The sequence below is a fragment of the Phyllobates terribilis genome, unplaced genomic scaffold, assembly GCF_046119375.1.
Source record: "Phyllobates terribilis strain yellow unplaced genomic scaffold, ASM4611937v1 Scaffold_12__6_contigs__length_324123572, whole genome shotgun sequence".
Lineage (NCBI taxonomy): Eukaryota > Metazoa > Chordata > Amphibia > Anura > Dendrobatidae > Phyllobates > Phyllobates terribilis.
In genome coordinates, this window is record NW_027362772.1 from 60,742,401 (window position 1) to 60,762,321 (window position 19,921).

The window sequence follows — 19,921 nt, forward strand, 5'->3', positions numbered from 1 at the left end:
AGGAGCAGTGTGATAACGGTGAGTAAAACCTTGAAGACTGCACCCCACTGTGTCCTAGAATTATTGCCGCGTCATCATCAGCCCTGCACTACACAGCACCAACAACATCTACCTCATAGCATCACTATATCCTGCCCTGGAGCTAAGCTCTGCCTGTGGAGAGCTGAACCAACTCTGCTGCGTCACCACCAGCTCCCAAGGATCTGCACAACAGTGGCGGCCCCATATAGCCGCATACCACAGGTGGTGTCACGGAAATTATCTCTATAAAAACTTTATTCCCTTTTACTTTTCCCCTTTTATTGACCGCCCTGGGTCACAGACTGGGTCATTGCCACCATAACACCCCCAAGCATCGACCGGCCCGGCCGAGCACCCCACGGCCTAGGGGGCGCGTCACATACAAGGATGAGGATGAAGGGGCCAAGTATATCAGTATGGGGATGAGGGGACCATGCATACCAGAATGGGGAGGATGGGGCCATGCATAGCAGGATTGGGATGAACGGGCCATGAATACCAGGATAGGGAGGATGCGGCTATGCATACCAGGATGGGGATGAGGGGGCCATGCATACCAGGATGGGGAGGATGGGGCCGTGCATATCAGGATGACGATGAGTGGACCATGCATACCAGGATAGGGAGGATGCAGCTATGCATACCAAGATGGGGATGAGGGGGCCATACATACCAGGATTAGGATGGGGGCCATATATACCTGGATTCTTGGCCATATACAAGTGCTTCTCACTAAATTAGAATATCATCAAAAAGTTTATTTATTTCAGTTCTTCAATACAAAAAGTGAAACTCGTATATTATATAGTCATTACAGAGTGATCTATTTCAAGTGTTTAGTTCTGTTAATGTTGATGATTATGGCTTACAGTCAATGAAAACACAAAGTCTAGTGTATTGAAGAACTGAAATAAATTAACTTTTTGATGATATTCTAATTTTGTGAGAAGCACTTGTATATCTGGATTGAGGGACATATATATACCAGGATGGGGGATATTAGTATAGAATTGGGGTATATTTCCCCTATAACAGTGTCAGCAGAAGACCCCTACCTCCATAACAGTACATCATGATCACATTTTGTGCTTAAATTTTTATTTTCCTATTTTCCTCCTCTAAAACCTAGGTGCGTCTTATAGTCTGAAATATACGTTAACTATCATGATTTACACACTAGAGTGAAATTGTCCTTTCAGGAGAACTTGCAGTAGAATGTTTGTCTCCGCCTCTAACTCCACCCTCCTCCCTCCATAGAACTTTTTGAGCACCAACTGTCATCTTCTATCTCAGTAATGGGAAAATCTGTATTCACTAAAGATTTTACCCAAGAATTAAGGACATTGAGAATGAATGATAAGCCCAGGAGGAGAAAAAAACAGATCTCTTTAATAAAATATATTACAAAGTTTCTAATTTTCACGTGTACTATTGGTTTATGAAATAAATTAATACATTTTACTTTAATACATTTTATGCTAGGGTTACATGGTTGCATGTGTCAGTTGACGTTTACATTGTGCGCCTCATTGCAAAATAGAATCTAACAATTTCTTATGCTGTCGCATTGCGTTTTTAACCTGCTATGATTACGACACAGAGATACAAATGTCTAAAATGTTCTGGATTTTCTGATTTTCTTCATTACAGGAAAATAATGTGGCAAGACAAAGTTATATTTATAATCTTGTGTATTTTATTACTTCCTTATTCTTTAAACTTATAAATTTGAGGTTCTTAGTGCTCATTTTGATCAAATTGTGCAAGCCCATCTGCCAACGACAAGGCGACCTCATCAGATGGGGCCCTACACTAACAAACTAACCTATTTATTGTATTTATCTTATTCTTATCCTCACAATCTATTGATTATTATTACAACATTATTATACTTATTATTGCTATTATTACTCTAGTATTATGAGATACCTAGAATTAAAGCTGTTGATCCAGAAGAAGGCAAAAACCCCTGGACACATTCAGCCAATTTGTGTCAAGGGGAAAAATTCCTTCTCGACCCCGGGAAAAAGAGATCAGTCCTAGAACCCTGGATCAAACCTGATGATGCCTAATAATGTCCTATGCTATTATTATACTATTTCTAATAATGCTATACTATTATAACTTATTTTGCTATTTTATTACTACCGCTACTTTTTTTAACATTTATTTCTATTTTTTTACTTACTATTAATAATATTATAATTATTGTTACTAATATTTATATTATTTCTCTAGATACTATTAATTAGATCCTACTCCTAATGTTATTGATCCAGAAGAAGGCAAAAAAACCTGGACACATTCGGCCAATTTATGTCACTGGGGAAAAATTCCTTCTTGATCCTGAAAAAAGGCGATCAGTCCTAGAACCCTGGATCAAAACCCTAATATATATTAATTATTTACTAATTATTATAATCATTACCTTAGATACTATTTTTGTATTACTATTATTTGTGTTATTTTTAGTTTCCTGCTATTTTACTGATATTATTACTAATATTCTACTATTTTATGCTTGATGTTTTTGTATTATTGCTATTTTATTCTTACCATTATTGCTAACATTTGTATTGATATTTTACTAAATCTAAAAATTAGATCCTAATTCCTAACGATGTTGATCCAGAAGAAGGCAAAAACCCCCGAACACGTTCGGCCAATTTGTGTCATGGTGGAAAAATTCCTTCTTGACCCCGGGAAAAGGCGATCAGTCCTAGAACCCTGGATCAAATCTCCTAATACTTATTCAAATTTTAATAATTAATATTTAATTTAATTAATAATTAATCATTTAACAAATATTATTAATATTTTATTTTTAATATAATAGTATACATTTATTATTACTTTACTAGTGAAATTATTCCTGTTTTATGGTCACTAATATTACGCTATATACTATATTATATTACTACTCCACTATTGCTAATTCTACTATAATCTTACTAATTCGTAGGTCCTTATTTCTAAAGCTGTTGATCCAGAAGAAGGCAAAAACCCCTGGACACATTCAGCCAATTGTTGTCTCAGGGGGGAAATTCCTTCTTGACCCCGGGAAAAGGCGATCAGTCCTACAACCCTGGATCAAACCTGCTGATGTTATTTTTATGTCTCTACCATTATTACACAAATTAATATTCTATTACTGCTATTATTACTGCTCCTAATATTATTAAAGTCTTTATTATGATTTTACTACATTTTTAAGCTTTCTTAATCTAATAATAACTATTTTATGTCTATTATTTTTATTATTTTTAGATTTGAAGCTGTTGATGTTCCTTCAGCTGGAATTTTGGTGCCTTAGAGTCCATCAACGTCTCGCTGATTTGAGGAGGATGGTCCAGATGATGTTCCTCCTTCCTCTGAGGTTGGTATTCACGTATTTAAGGATGGACTGCTGGCGGATCTTGTGTCTTCCTGCTGGCTGGTTCTCAACTCTTCTGGTCCAGGTGTTGTTCTTTTCTTCTTTTGCTTTTGACTTTTTAGCATCTTCTTCTTTTTTCCCCTTGGTATCTCCTGCCTTATCTTCTTCTTTTTTCCCCTTGGTATCTTCTGCCTTATCTTGTTGGTTTTTCCCCTTGGTATCTTCTGCCTTATCTTCTTTTTTCCCCTTGGTATCTTCTGCCTTATCTTCTTTTTTCCCCTTGGTATCTTCTGCCTTATCTTCTTTTTTCCCCTTGGTATCTTCTGCCTTATCTTCTTTTTTCCCCTTGGTATCTTCTGCCTTATCTTGTTTTTTCCCCTTGGTATCTTCTGCCTTATCTTGTTTTTTCCCCTTGCTTTCTTCTGCCTTATCTTCTTCTTTCGCCTTGGTGTCTTCTGCCTCATCTACTTCCATTTCTTCTACCTCCCAATACTTCATTGCCTCCTTCATCTCCTCTTCTTTCGGCTCTTCTGGCATCACTGATGTTGGCTCAGGTTTTTCTTCATCCAAAGGAAATGGTAGATATTTCTTCTGAGCTTCCCGGTTGGTCGGCATGAGGCGCTAATAAAAGAAGATATTCATTCAGTTGACTATTGAGACGTTCCTTTTAGTGATGAGTGAGTATGTTCTATTAACCCTTTCGCCGAGTACGCTCGGGCCGAGCTCCGATTATTTATAGCTGCTCGGTGATATGGTTGAATCGCTCCCGTGTGCATGATTTGCGACTGTTTGACAGTTTTATTACATGTGAGGAATGTCAATTTCTTACACATTCCTCCCATGTAATAAAACTGTCAAACAGTTGCAAATGATGCACACGGGAGCGATTCAACCATATCACCGAGCAGCTATAAATACTCGGAGCTCGGCCCGAGCATACTCGGACAGAACATACTCGCTCAACCCTAGTTCCTTTACATCTATGGAGAAAACATGGACAACGTATTCTGCGGTATGATCAGTGACCTCCATGTTGAAGATCGGAGATGGCAGGAATCTGGTGCAGTATATCAGGAGTTGTAGATCCCTTTCTTCTTTTGTTCTTGGACAAGCTGGAAAGAAAAAACAAGCACATAATGGGTTCAATCACACAAAGCCCAGAGGTATCAAATCTTTAAATTACTGGTAAATTTATTTAATCCAGCATCCAGTTTCGGCCCACCAGTAGCCAACTCCAGGACCCCACTTTTCAATTAACGTAACATTATCCTCAGTCATAAATCTATATAACAATGAACTGGATAGATTGTTCAGTGAATAAGATGCTGACTTTGTCTGTACATAGAGATTCAAGTATATTGTGCCAAGTACTGTTCATATCAGAGGGTGGTGGCCCACCGGAGGATTCTCCCGTTTTCCTGTTGGCCAGTCCAAGCCTGTTAACATCAACGTGACCTGCTGAATTCGGAATTATTCCCGGCATAGAAAGCAAACAATCTACTATTGGAAACTGTCTTCTAACTGACTTTCTGCTCAGTCTACATTGTGTTTCAATTCTGTACTGAACTAATAGATGGTCTGCATTATCAAATGCTGGATTAACCCCTTTAAAGCCTGGGGCGTATTAGTACGCCCCAGGCCATCACCCCCGGTTCAGTAAGGGCTCCGGCGGTGAGCCCCCATTGAACCGAGCACATGTCAGCTGATTATTACAGCTGATATGTGCCCGCAACAGCTGCAGGTGAAATCGCGATCCACCCGTGGCTGTTAACCAGTTAAATGCCGCTGTCAATCTCTGACAGCGGTATTTAACAGCGCTGCATCAGAGGCGCGTCACTTGCCACTCCTATCGGTGACCCCGTCACATGATCGCAGGTCACTGATGGGTGGGCATGACAACCCTGGGTCTGCAGCAGACCCCAGTGGTTGTCATGTAAAGATCGCTATGAGCTCCACCTAGTGGTCGGCGCTCATAGTACTGGAGCATTTCTGCTACATAGAGGTGATCTGTTTTATTTAGCAGAGGCGATCAGACAGTTGCTGCTTCTAGTCTCCTATGGAGACTATAGAAGCAAGCAAAAAGTGCATAAAAAATGTTTTAAAAATATGAAAAAAATAAAAACAATATAAACATTTAAATCACCCCCCTTTCGCCCCATTCAAATAAAATAATAATAAAAACAACCCACATACACATATTTAGTATCGCCGCGTTCAGAATTGCCAGATCTATCAATATAAAAAAAGAATTAATCTGATCGGTAAACGGCGTAACGAGAAAAAAATTCTAAACGCCAGAATTACGTTTTTTTGTCGCTGCAAAATTGCAATAAAATGCAATAACGGGCGATCAAAACATCGGATCTACCCCAAAATAGTAACAATAAAAACGTCAGCTCGGCGCGCAAAAAATAAGCCCTCACACAGACCCAGATCCCGAAAAAATGGAGACGCTACTGGTCTCGGAAATTGGCGCCATTTATTTATTTTTTTTAAGCAAACTTTGGATTTTTTTTTCACCACTTAAATAAGAAAGAACCTATACATGTTTGGTGTCTACGAACTCATAATGACCTGGGGAATAATAATGGCAGGTCAGGTTTAGCATTCAGTGAACGTGGTAAAAAAAACAAAAAAAAACCATCTGTGGTATTTCACTTTTTTTGCAATTTCATCGCACTTGGAATTTTTTCCCCTTTTTCCCATACACGATATGGTAAAACCAGTGATGACATTTAAAAGTACAACTCGTCCCGCAAAAAATAAGCCCTCACATGGCCATATTGACCAAAAAATACAAACACTATGACTCTGGGAATAAGGGGAGCAAAAAACGAAAATGCATAAACGGAAAATCCCGAGGTCCTTAAGGGGTTAATGGCACAATATTTTCAGATTAATGGAAAAAAAAAATATTTAAAAAAATAATCTCACATGAGAAGAGTCCAGGTCCGAAGACACATTCCTGTTGGAGGTAGACGTCCTAAAGAAAACAGAATCTGATGAGTGTCCACTTATCATTCACCAGGGATGAAGAATAGGATAAGGGGTCCGGTTATAATAAAGCTGCTGACCCCCCAAGATCTGCGGCTCGCGGCCATCCTGTATCTATTCTCTTCTGCAGTAGTCATAGGAAAAGCTGTGAATCCAAAAAAGACTAAAGGCCCCGTCACACTAAGCGATGCAGCAGCGATCCCGACAACGATACGACCTGTCAGGGATCGTTGCTGCGTTGCTAATACATCGCTGGTGAGCTGTCAAACAGGCAGGCTCACCAGCGATCAGGGGAGCAGCGATATCGTGGAAAGAATCGTTCCACGATGTCCTGCTCCCGTTACCAGCCTGCTGCTGAAGCAGGAGAAGGCTGGTAACTATGGTAAACATCGGGTTACTAAGTGCGCGTGTGCCCCTAGTAACCCGCTGTTTACCATGGATACCACTCTGCTACGTGCGCGGGAGGTTACCGTTCACCTTAGCAGAGCGGTATCCATGGTAAACAGCGGGTTACTAAGTGTGCGCGTGCCCCTAGTAACCCGATGTTTACCATGGTTACCAGCCAGATCGTTGGTCCCGCTGGTCACACACAGTGATGTGTGCTGGCCAGCGGGAGGCCAACGACCAAAAAATGGTCCAGGACACTTTGCAGCGATCAGCGACCTCACAGCAGGGGCCTGATCGTTGCAAAGTGTCACACATAGCGACATCGCTGGTGAGGTCGCTGGTGAGTCACCAAAACCGTGACACAGCAGCAATCTCGCTAGCGAGCTCGCTATGTGAGACTGGGGCTTTAGTCACAGACCTGATAAAGACACAAACAGCTTTCCACATTTATTCGTAGTGAACGTCCCCCTGGTATAGGACCCCCATTACACACATACACTCATATGACCACATGGAGCATAGCCTTTACTGGGTGTAAATAAAGATATATGACATTCATGTATTTCTATGTTCTTCATTCCCATAAGTACAGGAAACCCCCTAAAAACAACTGCCAAAGTGACTTCATTAACAGCGGATAAAGCCTAACCCCCATTATCAGTGCCAGCACACTCATCCCATTGACAACAGTGGCATAAACCCCTCAATAAATAATACTGGCAGCAGAGTGTCCTGTGTGACCTAATGATACAATTCTGCTTTCCTGCAGCCACTAGGGGGAGCACAGTGCACCAGTAGATATATATTGTACTGATAGCTCCCCCTAGTGGCAGGTGACAGCAGCCGTTCTCTCCTATATTGAATTTAGGTGAGATCAGTGACATCAGATGATGGGATGGGAGCACTCACCGACATCCATCTTCACCGCTCACTGTCCTGTAACAGACTGAGGATGAATGACAGTTTGCTTTATTTTCAAATTCAAATCCAGCGATCCTATTGGCTGAGCAGTGTTATGTAACACACTGAATTTAAAGGGACAGAACGCTCTTATTTCTCTTCAGTGTATTTCATGTGTGCGTGTTGTAATTCTGCTTATAATATGAAGCTGTGGAGATAATCTGAGCTTTAATTTACATACAGAGGGACTGAAATCTCATTAGATATCATATCAGGACATTCATTAAAGGGATTGTGCCATCAAAATTTTATTTTCGGCAATTGAAAACATGTAAACTGTTAATTTTTTTTTTTAATATTAACATTTGTTTTTAACCACTTCACGACCTTGCGATTTTCCATTTTCGCTCTTTGGTTTTCTGCTCCCCTTTTTCCCAGAGCCATAACTTATTTATTCTTCCGTCAATATGGCCGTACGAGGGCTTGTTTTTTAGGGGACGAGTTGTGTTTTTGAATGACACCATTGATTTTACCGTATAGTGTACTGAAAACCGGGAAAATAATTCAAAATGCTGTGAAATTGAAAAAAAAGTTCATTTCCACAATTTTTTTTTGATCATGTTCTCTAAATGGTAAAACTGCCCTCCATTATGATTCTCCAGGTCATTACGAGCTCGCAGATACCAAACATGGAGAGGTTCTTCTTAATCTAAGTGGTGAAACAAAATCTGAAATTTGTAAGAAAAAAAATTTAGCTTATGTCGCCATTTTCTGAGACCCGTAGCGTCTCCGTTTTTTAGGATCTGGGGCCGGGTGAGGGCTTATTTTTTGCGCAACAAGCTGATGTTTTTATTGATACGATTTTGGGGTAGATCTGATGTTTTGATCGCCCTTTTTTGCACTTTATTACAATGTTGAGGCGATCAAAAAACGTAATTCTGGCTTTTCGATGTTTTTCTCGTTACGCCGTTTACAGATGGGATTAATTTACTTCATATTTTTATAGATCGGGAGATTCTGAACGGGGCGATACCAAATATGTTTATTTTATTTTTTTGTTATTGTTTTATTTTCTATGGGGCAAAAGGGGGATGATTTGAACGTTTGTTTTTTTATTGTTAAAATATTTTTTTAAACTTTTTTTTTACTTGCTTCAATATTCTTCATAGGGGACTTGAAGCTTCGATCATCTAATCGCTTGTGCTACACATAGCAAGGCTTCAGCACTGCTATTTGTAGCAAAAATCACGATCTCCCATGAATGCCGGCCACACGCCGGCGTTCATAGAAGATTCCCAATGACAAGCACAGGGGTGTTCTGCAGAGCCCCTGACTGTCATGACAATCCATGGGCGGGACATATGATGCGCTTTCGGCTGACGCTTATTTTAAATGCCACTGTCAGTGATTGACAGCAGCATTTAAGTGGTTAACAACCACGGGTGGATCTCGGATCCTTCCGCAGTTGTTAGAGGCACATGATAGCTGATCAGATCAGCTGTCATGTGCATGTATTTAGACATGTGACTGTACTTACCCCTCCCTCTGCACTTGGTGCCATTTTTTTTTCTGCATTTAAACCATGTATGCCTGTAACTGGTTATGTATGGTTGTCCTGAGGAAGGAGTCTGTGGACTCTGAAACGCGTTGACAATAAACCTACAATTCTATTACCAACATTTGTCTCTTTGGAGAGCGCGGAAATATTTCCTATCCTGCTATATAAGTCTACTGAACACTGCGATACTCATCTCATCCTGGACCTCCGCTCAGCATTCACCGCATCCCTGCGCCTCCTGTCACTGCTCGCACTGAGCTGTGTGAATGGTGACAGGGGGAAAGTGTAGCTCGCAGTACAGCTATGGGCTTCAAAAAACATGGTGCCGATCTCCCACAGTTGTGACCTGGACAGCCCAGGAGGCGTGCCTAGGTCACAGCAGCAGGCAGCCACAATGTGTCACGGGTGTGTCAGAGGTGACAGTCGCCCTGCAGTGGGTTGCAGGAGATCTCTACGTTTGGCATTGCAGACAGCTTCTTAGATAAGAGGCTTTCTTTAGGACCGAGCGGCTAACTCTCTCTTGCTAATTAGCTCTCTGGCCTGGGTGTATATATACCTGGTGTGTCTGAGAGGGAGTCGCTGGCATATTCATTTCTACTTGTGAGGCTTAGACGGAGCAGTACTTTGTCCTCTCTGGAGCTTGAGGCCGTGTGCATATTTGGACTCATCTAAAGCTAAGCAATTTCCCAGTGTTTTGTCTTCCCTTGTTGTCTATAGTGTTTAGTGGAGGTTGACTAGTGCTCATCTCCTTCCATCCCTAGCCGTAGCCATGCGCCAGGGAAAGTAGAGCGAGGCACGTGTGCGGCGATTGCTGAAGAGGCAATATAGGGATGGTAGTTGAGACAGGGTGACGCTAGACCAGACTAGGAGGTCTCCACTTCCCCCTTTCCCTAGTGTCTGGGCTCCCTTTCCCTCTGTGTTGCACTAACACCTGGTGTGACACAATGCAGGAAATGCAGGAGGACACAGTACACAGAGGCTGCCATATTTGAAGTGTGTAAGCTTCGTGCTCAGACAATTACACATCAGCAAACTTATATGGCCGCCCACTGTGGCTGTAGATAGAGTTAATAAATTCAAAAATATTAAACCAGTGCATTTAATTTTGTATTAAAAATAATTGATTATATACTCAATAATTATTAATACAAAAATAAAAATCACGGCACCTTCCATTTAAGATTGACATTGTATACCCCAATTTTAATGATGGAGTATTTTATAGTTGGATGCATCAAATTCATTAAGGGGCGCACACCACTTAATCAATAAAACACATCTTCTCAGTGGTGTCACCTCTGTGTATTTTGCCAACTATTTAATTTTTCAGTCTGCCTTTAAATGACTGAATATTTTATTCTATAGAGTGTTTATTTTTCTCTCTTTTAATGTTTACTTTGTTGTGTTGCAATGTATTACTGTGACCTCTAGATGGCTCTGGTGCAGCAATGATATATAGCAGATTACTGACAGAGTACTGAGCGGTGTGAGGTGTGAGCCACATGGAGTGCTGGGGGAACCTGTTACCTCCTACCACAAAGCTGAAGGACCTGGAATAGATAATATTGTGATCAGTCAGAGAAGGAGGAGAGCAGCGACTGAGAAAAACAAGCTGTGGGTCCTGCAGAAATCATCGGCATATCTCACAACCGTCCCGGATCCAGTGGGGCTATGACCTGGACGTCAGCTGAAGTCAGCATAGTCTGCGCAGCACAGATGCAGCACACATTGTTTAGTTCCACTTTGGAGGAAGGGCCGGCATATGTCTGTGCTCTGTACAACATTACATTCACACAGGGTCGAACTGGCCTGGCAGGGCACCGGTGAAATGCCCGATGGGCCCCAGAGAGGAGGAGGAAAAGGGCACTGGCTTTTTAAAAGCGGAGGATGCAGGAGCGCTCGCATGCAGAACTGACCTACCATGACAACAATGGCTGGCGACACCACCCCATGCACGCAGGCAAGTACTGTGGCCCAGGGAGGGGGAAACGATGGCGCGCTATGGGGCCCGTGCAGCCACCGGGGTCCTCCCCACCCTCATCCCCTCCCCCATCTCTCCTCGTTCCGAACAGCTCCAGTGTCTTCTAACTCTGATGTGTCAGGGCAGAGGGCGCAATGACGTCACCACAGCGCGCCCTCTGACCTGAGCACTCCAGAGTTAGAAGACGCGCTGGGTATACCGGACCTGCGGGGAACGGGAGAGGTGAGTAATTGATGTTTTGTTTTATGTATGCAGCATCATATGGGGCCATTATACTGCATGGAGCAATATATGGGGCCCAGTATATACTGTATGGGGCCATTATACTGTATGGAGCAAAATATGGGGCCCCGTATATACTATATGAAGCCATTATACTGTATGTCGCAAAATATGAGGGTGGCCCATTATATACTACGAGCTATTGAACCCGTTCTACGCCCAGGTGGCGAGCATTTTTATTGGTATATGGTCTCCAATGCTGGTATGTGCTGCCCCCCCTCCTGGTATTTGTGCTGCCTCCATCCTGTCCCCACCATCCTATCCTGGTATGCATGGCACTCCTCATCCCCCAATCCTGGTATGCATGGCACCCCTCATCCCCAATCCTGGTATGCATGGCAACCCCCATCCCAATCCTGGTATGCATGGCACCCCTCATCCCCATCCTAGTATGCATGGCACCCCTCCTCCCAATCCTGGCATGCATGGCACCCCTCATCTCAATCCTGGCATGCATGGCACCCCTCATCCCAATCCTGGTATGCATGGCGCTCCTCATCCCAATCCTGGCATGCATGGCACCCCTCATCCCCAATCTTGGTATACATGGCACCCCTCATCCCAATCCTGGCATGCATGGCACCCCTTATCCCCAATCCTGGTATGCATGGTGTGTCACCCTGGCCTGGATGCCACAAAGTGTAATAAAGCTGTGTCTGAGAGCAAGGGGGAGGTTCTCTAGTCAGGGGAATATTAGCATGCAATGCCTCCTGTCTCAGGCCAGTAGGGGGAGCTGGCTGCCCCTATAAGAGCTGGTACTGGGGGCAGGGTTAGGGAGAACTGGACGACCTGTCTCAGGATTCAGGTCCCAGAGCAGAGAGGGACAGTTGTATTGCACCCTAAGAGGAAGTGTGGCAGTAGGAGAGCCACAAGCCAGAGACAAGAGGCGAAGAGAGCCTGTCTTGGCAGATAACGGACTTAATTTACCAGACTTTGGTGTCTGAAGCTGGGAGGATTCCACATTCTCCAGCAGATAACCAGTCCGCAGGGGACTGTATATTCCTTGGCCTAAGAAGCCTGGAGGCCCTGCCACAACCGAAGGGACCAGTAAAGCCGTACAAGGCTGGGAGCAGAAAGGAACCCACGTCGCAGGCCATACAGGCGAGAATACACGGAGAGCTCGGAAGCGTGGGCTGTTACCCTATAAAGAGGAGATAGCCAGAAGGAGCACAGAAAGCACGGTAGGCCTACACCCTCACCCTGACCAGGGCCAATTTCCCCGTTGCTCTCAGACATCCAGGTCCCCTCCTAGCCGGGACTGTTTGTGGGTCAGTTTACTTGTTTTAGTAAAGACCCTGGACTGCAACCTGTTGTCTGTGTGCTCCTTGCTCCTCCAGCACTATCAGCACTGGGACTCTCACTACCATCACTCCCACCATCCATTATACTGCCCTGGGGCCGCACTCTTCCCGTGGGGAGTCACGCTACCCCAGCTGCACACATCATCAGCCCCAGCAGTCTGCATGCAGCGGCGGTTCCTAATAACCGCAATCCACGGGTGGCGTAGTCGGACATAATCAACAGCACATAACGGACTACCACTGTCCTGACCACCCTGAGCCACGGAACCGGGTTGCCACTACTACTCCCACCGTTTCCCTATTGCCCGGATCCGAGTGCCCCACGGCCCAGGGGGCGAGTCACATGGCACCCCTCACCCCCAATCCTGGTATGTGTGGCCCCCTCATCCCAATCCTGGTATGTATGGTACTCCTCATCCCTATCCTGGCATGTGTGGTACTCCTCATCCCTATCCCGGTATGCATGGTACCCCATCCCTCATCCCTATCATGGTTTGTATGGTATCCCTCATCCCGGTATGCTTGGCACCCCTCACCCCCAATCCCGGTATGCATGGCACCCCTCATCCCCAAATCCTGGTATGCATGGCACCCCTCATCCCCAATCCCGGAATGCATGGCACCCCTCATCCCCAATCCCGGTATGCACGGCACCCCTCATCCCCATCCTGGTTTCCGATCCGACGCCTTACTCCTGCCCCGGTCTCCGGCATAGAGAGGCGCCGCGGCAACGCTCCTCCCGGTCAGGTAAGTATCTAAGTATGGCGCCAGAGATCGCGGTATACGTTCAGTGTCTACGTATACCGCGCCATACACTCCTCTTACCTGTAACGGCTGGATGCGTGATTCTGCCTGGAGCCAGACTGCGCGTCATGCATGCGTTGTCTATAAAGGCTTCAGATAGAGACACGCATCCCCGGTAATATTATAGATAAGGGGCCATTATACTGTATGGATCAATTTATGGTGCCCAGTATATACTGTATGGAGAAATATATGAGGCCCAGTATATACAGTATGAAGCAAAAAATGTGGCCCTTTATTTATTATATGGGGCCATTATACTGTGCAGCAATATATGGGGCCCAGTATATACTGTATGGAGCAATATATGGGGCCCAGTATATACTGTATGTAGCCATTATACTGTATGGAGTAATATATGGGGCCCCTTATTTACTATATGGGGCAATCATACTGTGTGGAACAATTTATGGGGCCCAGTATATACTGTATGGAGCAATATATGGGGCCCTTTATACTGTATGGAGCACTATATGTGGTCATTATACTGTATGGAGCAATATGTGGCCCATTATATACTATATGTGGTCATTATGCTGTATGGAGCAATATGTGGCCCATTATATACTGTATGGAGCAATATATGGGGCCCATTATATACTATATGGGGCCATTATACTGTATGGAGCAATACATAGGGCCCATTATATACTATATGGGGCCATTATACTGTATGGATCAATTTATGGGGTCCATTATATACTATATGGAGCAATATATGGGGCCCATTATATAATATATGGGGCCATTATACTGTATGGAGCAATAAATGGCGCCCAGTATATACTGTATGGAGCCATTATATTTTATGGAGCAATATATGGGGCCCATTATATAATACTTTACGTGGCAATTATAGTGTATGGAACAATTTATGGGGCCCAGTATATACTGTATGGAGCAATATATGGGGCCCATTATACTGTATGGAGCACTACTATATGTGGTCATTATACTGTATGGAACACTATATGGGGCCATTATATAGTATGGAGCAATATATGAGGCTCATTATATATTATATGGGGCCATTTTACTGTATGGAGCAATTTATGGAGCCCATTATATACTATATGGGGCAATTATACCCTGCAGCAGTATATGGGACCCAGTATATACTGTATGGAGAAATATATGGGGCACATCATATACTATATGTGACCCTTATACTGTATGGATCAATTCATGGGGCCCAGTATATACTCTATGGGGCCCAGTATATACAGTATGGAGCAACAAATGTGGCACATTATATATTATATGGGGCCATTATACTTTGCAGCAATATATGGGGCTCAGTATATACTGTATGGAGCAATATATGGGGCCCGTTATATACTATATGTGGCCATTATACTGTATGGAGCATTATCTAGGGCCCAGTATATATTGTATGGAGCAATATATTGGGCCCATTATATAATATATGGGGCCATTATACAGTATTGAGCAATTTATGGAGCCCATTATATACTATATGGGGCAATTATACTGTGCAGCATTATATATTATATTATATATACTGTATGGAGCAATATATTGGGCACATCATACACTATATGTGACCATTATACTGTATGGATCAATTTATGGGGCCCAGTATATACTGTATGGAGCCATATATGGGGCCCAGTATATATAGTATGGAGCAAAAAATGTGGCCCTTTATATATTATATGGGGCCATTATACTTTGCAGCAATATATGGGGCCCAGTATATACTGTATGGAGCAATGTATGGGGCCCATATATACTATATGTGGCCATTACACTTTATGGAGCAATATATGGGGCCTATTATATACTATATGTGGCCATTATACTGTATGGAGCAGTATCTAGGGCCCAGTATATACTGTATGGAGCAATATATTGGGCCCATTATATAATATATGGGGCCATTATACTGTATGGGGCAATATATGGGCCCAGTATATACTGTATGGAGCAATATATTGTGCCCATTATATAATATATGTTGCCATTATACTGTATGGAGCATTATATGGGGTCCAGTATATACTGTATGGAGCAATATATGGGGCCTGTCATATACTGTATGAGGCCATTATACTGTATGGAGCAATATGTGGGGCTTATTATATACTATATGGGGCCATTATACTTTATGAAGTAATATATGGGGCCCATTATATACTATATAGGGCGATTATACTGTGAATCAATATATGGGGCCAATTATACAATATATGGGGCCATTATACTATATGGAGCAATATATGGGGCCCATTATATACTATATGGAGATATTATACTGTATGGAACAATTTATGGGGCCCAGTAGATACTGTATGGAGCAATACATTTGGCCTATTATATACTACATGGGGCCTTTATATTGTTTGGAGCAATTTAGAGGACCCAGTATATGACGCGCCCCCTGGGCCAGTGTTGTGCAGGGGATACCCGGAGCTGGATCGCTGGGGGTTGTAGTCTCAGTGTGGCGGTGACCCGGTCCGTGCCCAGGGCGGTCAAACCAGTGGCAGTCTTAGGTAATAACAATGTCCGACTACGCCACCCGTGGATTGCGGTCAGTGGGGACCGCCGCTGCGCTGCAGACCGCTGAGGCTGATGTTGTTTGCGCAGCCGAGTATGGGATAACTCCCCACGGGAGAAGTATTGCCTCAGGGCAGCTAATGTGAGAGATGATGGGAGTGATGGTGTAAGCGTCCCAGTACTGATGGTGCTGGTGCGGCGATGAAACACAGAGACGTGTGGTGCAGTTCAGGGTCTTTACTGATGGTATAAAGCAGACCCTCCCGGGAGTACTGGTTAGCAGTAGGGGCCTGGTCAGTCTGTGAGCAAGCAGGATCTCCCCTGGCCAGGTGGAGTTGTAGGCCTCCCCGTCTATCTGCACTCTTTCCTGGCTACCTTGCTCTATGCGGGTAAAAGTAGCCCACGTCCCTGAGTATACCGTGTGGTGCTCACCCGTATGGCCGGTGACTTGGGGCCTTCTGTTAGCCTCCGCTTCACAATGGCGTTGCTGGTCCCTTGCTTGTGACCGTGCCTCTGGGCTTCTATGGCCAGAGGACATGGAATCCCCTGCCGGTTGGATTCTGCTGCTGGACCTGGATGTCCCCACAGCCTCGGACTCCGTGTCCGGTATTAGTGTCTTCAACCAGGGCGAACTCTGCTCAGCTCCAGCCCCTGGTATTCAGCTACTGTTCCTACAGAGCTCCTGGTTCTTACTTTCCCTCTCCAGGCTCTGACTCCACTAATCCCGCCCCAGACCCAGTTTATAAGGGCAGATTCCTCCCCTCCCAGGTCTGGGCGGGCAGTGTTGCATGCTCAGGGCTCCTGACCAGAGAAACCTCCCACTTGCTCTCAGACATAATATTTCTATTACTGTGGCAACCAGACCCCTGGTGTGCCACATTCCCCCCTAGTAAATTTTAGTACTCCGGGACTAAACACATTTTTAAAGAAACATAAATACAAGGGTATAAACAATAACAAGTCAACATGAAAAAGTACATTTTGTGGTCACGGCGTGTCCGTGACCGGGTGTCCATATCACCCAAGGTGAAGTTCGTGAAACAAGAGGGTGTCCATGTCACCCAAGGTGAAGCTTTAAGCGAAGTAGGGGACCTGTCCAAAGAAAACCCCTTGCGTTGGCCTTGGGCGTGGCTGCAAGGCTGAAGCTAGCTACTTTGGGCCGCAAGGAGGCCACGCCAGACAGGTTTTCTCTTCCGCGGCCATCTTCGCAAGAGGCACCAAGGTGCAACTATCTACAAAACTGTTCCGGTTATCCAGCGTCCATAACCTGTTAGTCCAAAAAAATCTGCAGGGTAACTGAGAAACATAATTAGTAACAGGCAACAACAAAAACCATAAACAGTTAAACAGATAAATTCACAGTGCATTAGTTTATATTTTCCAGCGAGCGGGCATCTGACCTCTAGTGCTTCTAGTGGATCTACGCAACTCACTAACTGGTTCTGCACTACAGGGTGTAGGAGGTGTTATGGGTAAGCTGGGCAGCTGTCTGCGCACTCTTTGGTTCACTAGGGGCACGGCAGGCTCACTACTAGCAGAGGGTTGATCCTCCTGCGCTGCTGGTGTGGACTCTTCTGCCTCCTGGGCTGGCTGCTCTTCCAGCTCTACCTGGTCTTCTGTAGGCACTTGAGGGGCTGGCTGGAGAAAGGTGAGGACGGGCACCACGATAGTGTTGTTTACTTGTGTCCAGGACCGGGGAAAGTCTCCGAGTACGGTGCTGATCATTTCCTCCTTTTCCTCTACGGGTTGAGGGTCTTCCTGATCTTCATCCGTGCTTTGTAACCTCTCGGGGCACTTTTTCAGGTGGTCTCTGGAGACAGTGGCTGTGGTCTCTCCTCCATCCTTGCTGATGACGTACACCTTTGGATTATTGTGGCTTGAGGGCAGTACGGTGTACGGGTCCTTTTCCCACTGGTCGTCCAACTTATGGAGCCGCCTTTTTCTTTTCAAGACCTGCTCTCCAGGTACCAGGGTAACAGCGGGAGCATGTTGGTTATAAGTCCTCTCCTGCCTTTCTCTTGATTGACAGAGACTTCGCTCGATGCTCTCCTGTACTTTCCGGTACTGTTGCTGCCGTTCTGTATCCCAGTCTGCCTCTGGTGAGGTGTCCTCGGGTGTCAGGACTCCCATATCCAGGTCAACAGGCAGCTTACCAGATCTTGCTCACATGAGGTAAGCTGGGGTACAGTTGGTGGAACCTACCGGGATGTGGTTATACAGGTCCACCAGATCGGGCAGTTTCTCAGGCCACAGACTGCGTTCTTCCAGGGGCAATGATTTTAGCAGATCTATCACCACCTGGTTCATCTTCTCGCAGAGTCCATTGGTTTGGGGGTGATAGGGCGTTGTTCTTATCTTTTTGCAGCCATACAGGTTGCAGAACTCCTGAAAGACCTCCGCTTCAAAGGCTGGTCTTTGGTCCGTCAGCACTTGGTCCGGGTACCCGTGGGGGCGGCAGAAGTGCAGCTGGAAGGCTCTTGCTGCTGTCTGAGCCGTTAAGTCTTTGACAGGGACCACCATCAGGAACCGGGAGTAGTGATCCACGATGGTTAGGGCGTAGACATACCCGCTTCTGCTTGGAGCCAGTTTAACATGGTCCAGGGCGACCAGTTCCAGCGGCTGCCTGGTGATGATGGGCTGCAGGGGAGTCCTCTGGCTGGCACGGTCCCTTCTTCTTAGATTGCACGGGCCACAGTCTCTACACCACTTCTCAATGGCTCCTCTCATGCCTATCCAGTAGAACCGTTCACGCAGCAGGAACTCCAGCTTCTTCCATCCGAAGTGCCCTGCCCCATTGTGGTAGGACTCCAGCACCATAGCTGCGTCCCGTCTCGGTACCACCACCTGCCAGATCAGCTCATGTGTCCGGGAATTGACCATTCTGCGGCACAACTTCTCCTTGTAGAGAAACAGTCTGCTCTTTTCCGTCCACAGTTGCTTGGTCTCTTCCGGAGCGTCTGGGTCCAGGCGGGCGTCAGCCGGGTCAGCATTTCCTTCACCAGACGGACTGCGGGGTCACTGTCTTGCGTCTCCGCCCAGTTGTAGTGGGGTAAGGGGTTGAACGTAGCGGATCGCTGGCCCCTCACACGGTGGGAATACTGGGTAATCCCATGACGGTGAAACGCAGGGAGTTCGATCTCTTCCAGTTCTTCTGGATCTTCCCCTCCGTCCGGTAGGTTCGGCATCCTGGACAGGGCGTCCGCGTTGGTATTGGAGCGTCCTGCCCGGTACTTGATCGTGAACTCAAAATTGGACAGGCGGGCCATCCATCTCTGCTCCAGGGCACCCAGTCTTGCAGTGTCCAGGTGGGTCAACGGGTTGTTGTCCATGTACACGGTGAACCTGGAAGAGGCAAGGTAATGCTTAAAACGTTCGGTTACTGCCCACACCACTGCCAGGAACTCTAGCTTGAACGAGCTGTAATTCTCAGGGTTTCTTTTTGTGGGTCACAGTTTTCGGCTGGCGAAAGCAATTACCCGTTCTCTCCCCTGCTGGATCTGGGACAGTACGGCTCCTAGCCCGATGTTGCTTGCGTCCGTGTGGAGGATAAAGGGCTGGCTGTAATCAGGGTACGCCAGGATTTCATCCCCCGAGAGGGCCATCTTCAGCTGGCGGAAGGACTCCTCTTCTAGCTTTTCCCACTTGAAGGGCGGCTTCTGGTTTTTGGCCTTCCTGGACTGGCCTATCAGGAGGTCCTGCATAGGAGCTGCCTTCTTGGTAAAATCGGGAATGAATCTTCGGTAGTAGCCTACCAACCCGAGGAACTGCCGCACTTCCTTTATGCTGGATGGTCTTGGCCAGTC